General features: G+C 43.2%; 1 long non-coding RNA gene across 1 annotated transcript; it reads left to right on the forward strand.

The window, feature by feature from the left end:
* Positions 1–76: 76 nt before the first annotated feature.
* LOC309347115 lies at positions 77–4,447 on the forward strand. The gene is made up of 3 exons (XR_014158864.1): positions 77–198; positions 4,001–4,144; positions 4,294–4,447. It is a non-coding gene; the product is annotated as an uncharacterized lncRNA (long non-coding RNA).
* Positions 4,448–7,294: the final 2,847 nt, after the last annotated feature.

The following is a 7,294-nucleotide window of genomic DNA, read 5'->3' on the forward strand; positions in this document are numbered from 1 at the left end:
GGTAAATAGGCTTAGGCGTGCAGCCAAAACTAACTGGTAACCAAGTGGGGAAGAAGGCGCTTGGAGTTGGGGGGGGGACTCTGCTGCCAAGTAAGAGACTGCAACACTCCTTAATACTGTGCACGCATTTGCCTAAGAGAAAGTAGCAATGAACTCAACGGGGCTTACTTCTGAGTAGATATCCGTTGGGCTGCGTTGGTAAGGCTTTTTATAAAGCGTGGGGGAAAGAACTTTTTTTTTTTATAAAAAAAAGCGTTTTTTGTTGCAAGGCAGTGTTGAACAATGGTTAGGTGCAATTTTTAATCTTGCTGTTTTTAGACCGCACTTGTGATGTTGTGGCCTTCAACACTGCAATCCCATACACACGTGCAGTGCTTTACTTGAGAGTAAGGACTATATCCAGTGTTGGTGGGTCCATTGGAATGAATAGACATGGTCCATTCATTCCAATAGGCCCTGCTCTTTCGAAAACATTGAAGCTTCAGAATGCAGAAAACAATATTCCTGTTATTTTTTAAAAAATTATGGCTTGCTTCCTCCAAAGCGTCTTGAAGCGATTTTACAACACAATCTGCAAAAGCAATGCAAAAGCACACCTGCGAAACAGGGCATTAATAATAGTAGTAGTAGTAATAATAATAATAATAATAATAATACTGTAATAATTCATTACCTGCCCTTCATCCAGCAGGTACCAGGACAGATTATGACAACTTAAAATTCAGAATTAAACAACAGATTACAGTCACAGCAATCAAAGAGGCCCCTGAAAACACACGGCTCTGTGGTTAAATGCCCGGATAATAAGCTGTGTTTAATTATTATTATTATTATTATTATTATTATTATTATTATTATTATTTATATCCCGCCCTCCCCAGCCGAAGCTGGGCTCAGAGTGGCTAACAACAATAAAAGTAACACATTTTACATAAAGTCACAATCAATCAATTGAAATGCATTCTAAAATCAATTCATTCTAAAATCAATTCAAAATCAAATTAATGGCAACCATTGGGCTAGAGTTCTGTGAGGATTACCAAAGGAGGGGGTCAGACTGTGCCTTGGCCAATATAACAATTAAAACAAGTATAGTATTTGTTTAAGGTATTTATATACTGCTTAACTATTAACATTTCTAAGCTGCGGGTGCTGAAAATTACAGAAAGTAAAATCAGCCTACAAAACAATTACATATAGAACTGGACCTACTCAGAATAGGCCCCATTGAAGTTAACAAACATGCCTAACAGGCTCATTCATTCTTTTATTTCATTTTTTGGGGGGGGGGGTAGTGAAGGCTTTTCTTTTCTTTTTTTAAAAAAATCATACAAACAGAGAGAACAGTTTTAACAACAGATGAAAATTAAAAGGCAAAAACCAAAACCAAAAAACAGGCATGCACAATAAGCACAGTTGCATGTGGGTTAAAATAACGAAGTCCAAGTAAAGAACATTAGTGTTAACTGATGATCAAAGGCTTCTTCTTCTTCTTCTTCTTCTTCTTCTTATTATCATCATCATCATCATTATCATTTCATTTATTAAATTTGTATACCACCCTTCATCCGAAGATCACAGGGCAGTTTGCAGTGCCATTCATTTCAATGTGTCTACTCTGAGTAAAATAATGGCTGGCTGCAACCCTGGCTGCCACGAAGCATCCACTCTCCATATTGATCTGTGCAGGGTTTAAATCCCTTGCAGCTTTCACAGCTTAATGAGATGGGCTCCTTTCCATCCCAACCTTTCTTCTCTCTCTCTCTCTCTTTCTCTCTTTGGAAAAGACAAGGACATTGCACCTGCAATGTCTACCCTGGCTAGTGGAGTGGAGGAGCCAGCCGGCCTGGAACACTCTGCAGCCGGCCGCCAGTTGCTGCAGTGGAGCTGCAATGCTCACACGCGTAGCATGTCCAGAGGACACATACCCGATGAGTTAGGAGCTGCTGCAGTTACAGAAAGCTTGGGGAACTGCAGAGGTAGGTAGGAAGGAGGGGGCGTGGGCAGAGCTCCCCTGGCGCTCTCCGATTCCTGATCCTAAGTGAGGGGGGTTTAAATGCTGCTATAATCTCCCCTGCCCCATCTGGCTACATTCTGCCTTCCCTCACCCCAGCAAGAAGGCCTTAGATATACAAATCATTGATACCAGCGGGACTGCAAATCAAACTTAATGCATGCCGCCAAATAATTAAGCTGAAAGTCGTCACACTCCATGCACGAATCCGTTTTGGGTTGCGGCAGAGCTTGGAGAGGTTGGTTTGGAAGGTGAATATTCCTGCATCTCCTAAATATTTCTAAATAATAATAAAACTGCTTAGAATAATTATAATGAAATAATGCATCGTAACCACAAACCTCCCTCTGCATCCCCCCTGCATTTGTGGCAGGCCTTAAAATTAGTCATAGGAATCAGAATCGAGCACGGCTGGATCAGGCCAATGGCCCATCTGGTCCCATTCCTACAGTGGCCAGCCAGATGCCCGTGGGAAATTTGCAAGCAGGGTTTGAGCATGAGAACACCCTCCTGTCCCGTGGCTTCCAGCAGCTGGTATGCAGAATCATTGCTTCCTTCAACCATCAAGGCAGGTCATAGCTATAGTAGCCATAGGTGGGGAATGGACTTGCTTGCTCCCACTTTTTTAAAGGCCTGGTCCGCAAACAGCAGGTGAAGAGTGTGGGTTTAGCTGGCTCTCCCTCACCCCAAACTCTTTTTATTTTTTACGAACAAAATAAGTGGAGGTTTTTTAACCAGTAGAGACTCATTTGAATGGGCGAAAGTGCTAGCTAGCCAAAGAGGAGAAGGAAGGAAGGAAAGAAATGTCCATGGGGCCTAGGGAGCTGCTGTATACTGAGTGAGACCATTGGTCTATTTAGCTCAGCATTGTCCTGGCACAAACTGCCAGCAGCTCTCCAGGATTTCAGGTTGAGGGCAATTCCCAGCCATACCTGGAGGTGCTGGAGATTGGATTTGGGGCAGTGGGGCTTTCTGCATGCTAGGCAGCTGCTCTGCCCCATAGCTGTTGGCACTCCTACCGTATCTCTGTTTTATGGCCCCGTTTCATCATTTGAATGTTGCATTTTTGTATAATACCGTTCTCAGATTTTTCAAATATTAAGTGGCTTAGAAATGCTTTTAAGTAGATCAATGTGTGTATGAACTACTGCTGACACTTAATTTTATTCTACTCTGTTGACTTTTGGGGCACTGCTTTTAAATACACATTATGTATTTGGGATGTTGCCGTGGGCAAAGCCCTGTGAAAGCAGGAAAGATGGGTTATAAATGTTCCAAATTATTATTTGCTTCTCTGCACGCACAAAAGGTGTCTTTCAGGCTTAAAGGGTGGCTGGGTAGTAATCCTAACTTGCAGTCAAACTGTGATTTATTTGGAGGTGTAGCTAATGTTGATCCTACTCCAAGGAGACCCACTAAAATTGGTAGGCTGAAGTTACCTATGTCCGTTAATTTCCATGAACCCACTCTGAGCAGGACTAACTTAGAAGAACTGCTGCCTTAATTGACATGGGCAACTCAGCTCCACGAGTTCCAGTGGGCCTGCTCTGAGTAGGACTTAGTTGGAAACAATTGTTTGTGTTTTAGATGGGGACCACTAATGTATAGGACTGGGGTTGATCTAGATGACCACTGAGGTCCCTTACAACTCTAAAATGATAGGATTCTAAGTTTTGCAGAGTAACACAAGCAGACACAAGTGTGTGCGAGCACACACAACGTTCCCATGCCCCAAGAACCTTCCTGCGACAACTATCCATCAAAAAGAAGATGTTCAGAATAGCTTTGATGCATTCATTGACTAGCAACACTCTCTGGCTTCCACATTTGCAGAAAACTGATGGAGGCAGAATGCTGCCTCTGACGTGGGGGTGGTTTTTGCCTTTCCATAGGAAGATGCAATCCTGCAAAGTAAGTGATTTAATATATTTAATGTCCTCCCCATTGGCACCCCCCCTTTCTTGTCTCCCGTCCCTGCTTAAACAGCTTCTCTGAGCTTCTCTGGATGCTATCCGTGCAAGGACTCCTTCCCAGGTCCTGCCTCCTGAGCAGAAGCTTGTAACTTTTTAACAAGCATCATTCCACCGAGAGGAAGGCAGAGCTGCAGATCACAGGTCCGGGAGAAGGCAGGTAATGTGTGTGTGTGTGTGAAGCAAGAGTGTTTGATAACCTGACTCTGATGCAGCGTCAATTTATTTGAATTTATTTTTATTTTAAAATTATATTTCTGTAATATGCCCATGGTCTCCAGGAATCAAAACAGTTCCGTTGATTTGCAGAAATGACTCGGTTTCGGGGACCAGCCTTCCTACCCGACTCCCATGGAGAAGATTCCCAGCTGTTCCTTCAACTTTTGGTTTGGAGCCGGTTGGAATTATCCTAGGGGATCCATAGAAAGAACAGCTGAATTATATTCCCGTTTCCTTAAAACCACCCTCCGGGTTTCAATATTATTTCTGATTTAAGTTGCTGTGGGTGTGGGGTGGGGATTGCATGTGTCTGCTTGATGTTAGGGGTGATTTGATGCTTATAATTTTTGTAAAAAAATTTTTTGCATGTGGAAGAAACCCAGGTCTTCCCTGGGAAGTTGCTTGCGGCATATCCATTGCATTTTTCCCTCCCCCTCCCCCTTCTTTATTCTGATGCAGTCTCGCTGCAGTGGGAACTCTGGGGGGAGGAAGGAAAAAACTGCAGAGCTTTTCTCTCTTCCCCTTCCCTTCCCTGCTGCAGAAAGAGTATGCATCAGAGGGCATCCTCTTGCAGCAGAAAGCATTTAGCGAGAGAAGCAGCAGCAGCAGCAGGAGGAGGGATGGTCTTCCAAGAATAATCTCTGCCTTGAATTTCATTGCTTCGCCCTTCCTCCTGCATTAGCGTGTCTCTGCTGAAATGCTTGAGAGCAGCCTATAACATTGCAGGTTGTGGGTTAGTGCAAAAAGGCCCCAACTCTCTCCTTCAAATTATCTGTAGTTGGGTGGTTTAGGGCATCTTTCACTCTCTCTCTCTCTCTCTCTCTCTCTCTCTCACACACACACACACACACACACACACACGCCTAAACAAAAAAATTCCTTCCAGTAGCACCTTAAAGACCAACTAAGTCAGTTCTTGGTATGAGCTTTCGTGTGCATGCACACTTCTTCAGATACACTGAAACAGAAGTTTCCAGACCTTTCTATATAGTGAGAAGGTGGGGAGGGGTATTACTCAGAAGGGTGGTAGGAATGGGTGATTGGCAGATAGCTGTGATGAGCCTGTTGACGACTCTTAACGACTGCAATAGGTCTTACAGGAGGAAGCAAGGGGTGAAAAGGTGAAAAATGGCTTTGTCATGTATAATGAGATAAGAATCCAAGGTCTTTGTTCAGGCCAGGTTTTTCCATTGTTTTAAGTTTGGTGATAAGTTGTAATTCAGCAGCTTCTCTTTCCAGTCTATTTCTGAAATTCCTTTGTAGTAAAACAGCTACTTTGAGATCTTGTATAGAATGTCCTGGGAGATTGAAGTGTTCTCCTACTGGTTTCTCTGTCTTGTGATTCCTGATGTCCGATTTATGTCCGTTTATTCTTTGGCGTAAGGTCTGGCCTGTTTGTCCAATATAGAGAGCTGGACAAACAGGCCAGACCTTACGCCAAAGAATAAACGGACATAAATCGGACATCAGGAATCACAAGACAGAGAAACCAGTAGGAGAACACTTCAATCTCCCAGGACATTCTATACAAGATCTCAAAGTAGCTGTTTTACTACAAAGGAATTTCAGAAATAGACTGGAAAGAGAAGCTGCTGAATTACAACTTATCACCAAACTTAAAACAATGGAAAAACCTGGCCTGAACAAAGACCTTGGATTCTTATCTCATTATACATGACAAAGCCATTTTTCACCTTTTCACCCCTTGCTTCCTCCTGTAAGACCTATTGCAGTCGTTAAGAGTCGTCAACAGGCTCATCACAGCTATCTGCCAATCACCCATTCCTACCACCCTTCTGAGTAATACCCCTCCCCACCTTCTCACTATATAGAAAGGTCTGGAAACTTCTGTTTCAGTGTATCTGAAGAAGTGTGCATGCACACGAAAGCTCATACCAAGAACTGACTTAGTTGGTCTTTAAGGTGCTACTGGAAGGAATTTTTTTTGTTTTGACTATGGCAGACCAACACGGCTACCTATCTGTAACACACACGCCTGCTATTCAACTCTCTAAACTTGGGAATGGATCCATTACAGAATGGGGCACAGCTCTGCTCAGCTGTCTGGTCTCAGATATTAACCAGGGTTATCTTTCGGGATTAATTTAGCAGGAAAAGCTACAGTGTTTGGGACTTTATTATGGGCGGGGTAGGAGAACCAAGGGGATAGTAATTGTGGTTTATAAAATTATGGATAGTGTGGCATCACTTGGGAATGTATATTATTATTATTATTATTATTATTATTATTATTATTAATAGTAGCAATAATAATTGCATTTTTATCTCACCTTTTCCTCCAAGGAGCTCAAAGTGGCATCCATTGTTTCCCCCTCTTCATTTAATTCCCACAACAACCCTGCGAGGCAGGCAAGGCTGTGAGGCAGTGACTGGCCCAAGGTCACCCAGTGAGCTTCATGTCTGTGGGGATTCGAACCCGTGTCTCCCAGGTACTTGTCGGACACTCTAACCACTACACCATGCCGACTCTCATTGTAATGGCTCTCATTACAGATTCCTGAGTTTAATTCTGCTCAGCTGTTCCATCCCATAAATTAGCCAGGATTATCCCCCAGGGTTATTTTAACTGGAAAGGCTGCTGTGTTTTGTTTTGTTTTGTTTTGTTTTGTTTTGTTTTGTTTTGTTTTGTTTTGTTTTGTTTTGTTTTGTTTTGTTTTGTTTTGTTGTTTTTAGTTTGGGGCAGATAACATAGCGGGGGTTGATTGAGGTTTATAAAACCCTGCCTTTGGACTTCCTGGGACCATCTGATTGGCCGCAGTCAGGATTCTCATAGAATCCTAGAATTGTGGAGTTGGAAGGGATCACGAGGGTCATCTAGTCCAATCCCCTGCAATGGGGGAATCTTTTGCCCAACATGGGGCTTGAACCCACGACCCTGATGTTAAGAGTCTCATGCTCTATCAAGTAGGGAGCAGCAGGCTGGGTGAGATGGACCCATGGCTTGATGCAGCTAGACTCTTTCTTATGTTTAGCCACAACAGGTTCTGGGTGGCAGGTCCTTGCTGAGAAATGCAAAGTTTCGTGCCTGCTCTAACTTATCTTCCTCTTTCCTCGTGCCCCTTCTGCATAG

Source organism: Podarcis erhardii (genome assembly GCF_964252035.2).
Source record: "Podarcis erhardii genome assembly, chromosome: 7".
Taxonomy (NCBI): Eukaryota; Metazoa; Chordata; class Lepidosauria; order Squamata; family Lacertidae; genus Podarcis; species Podarcis erhardii.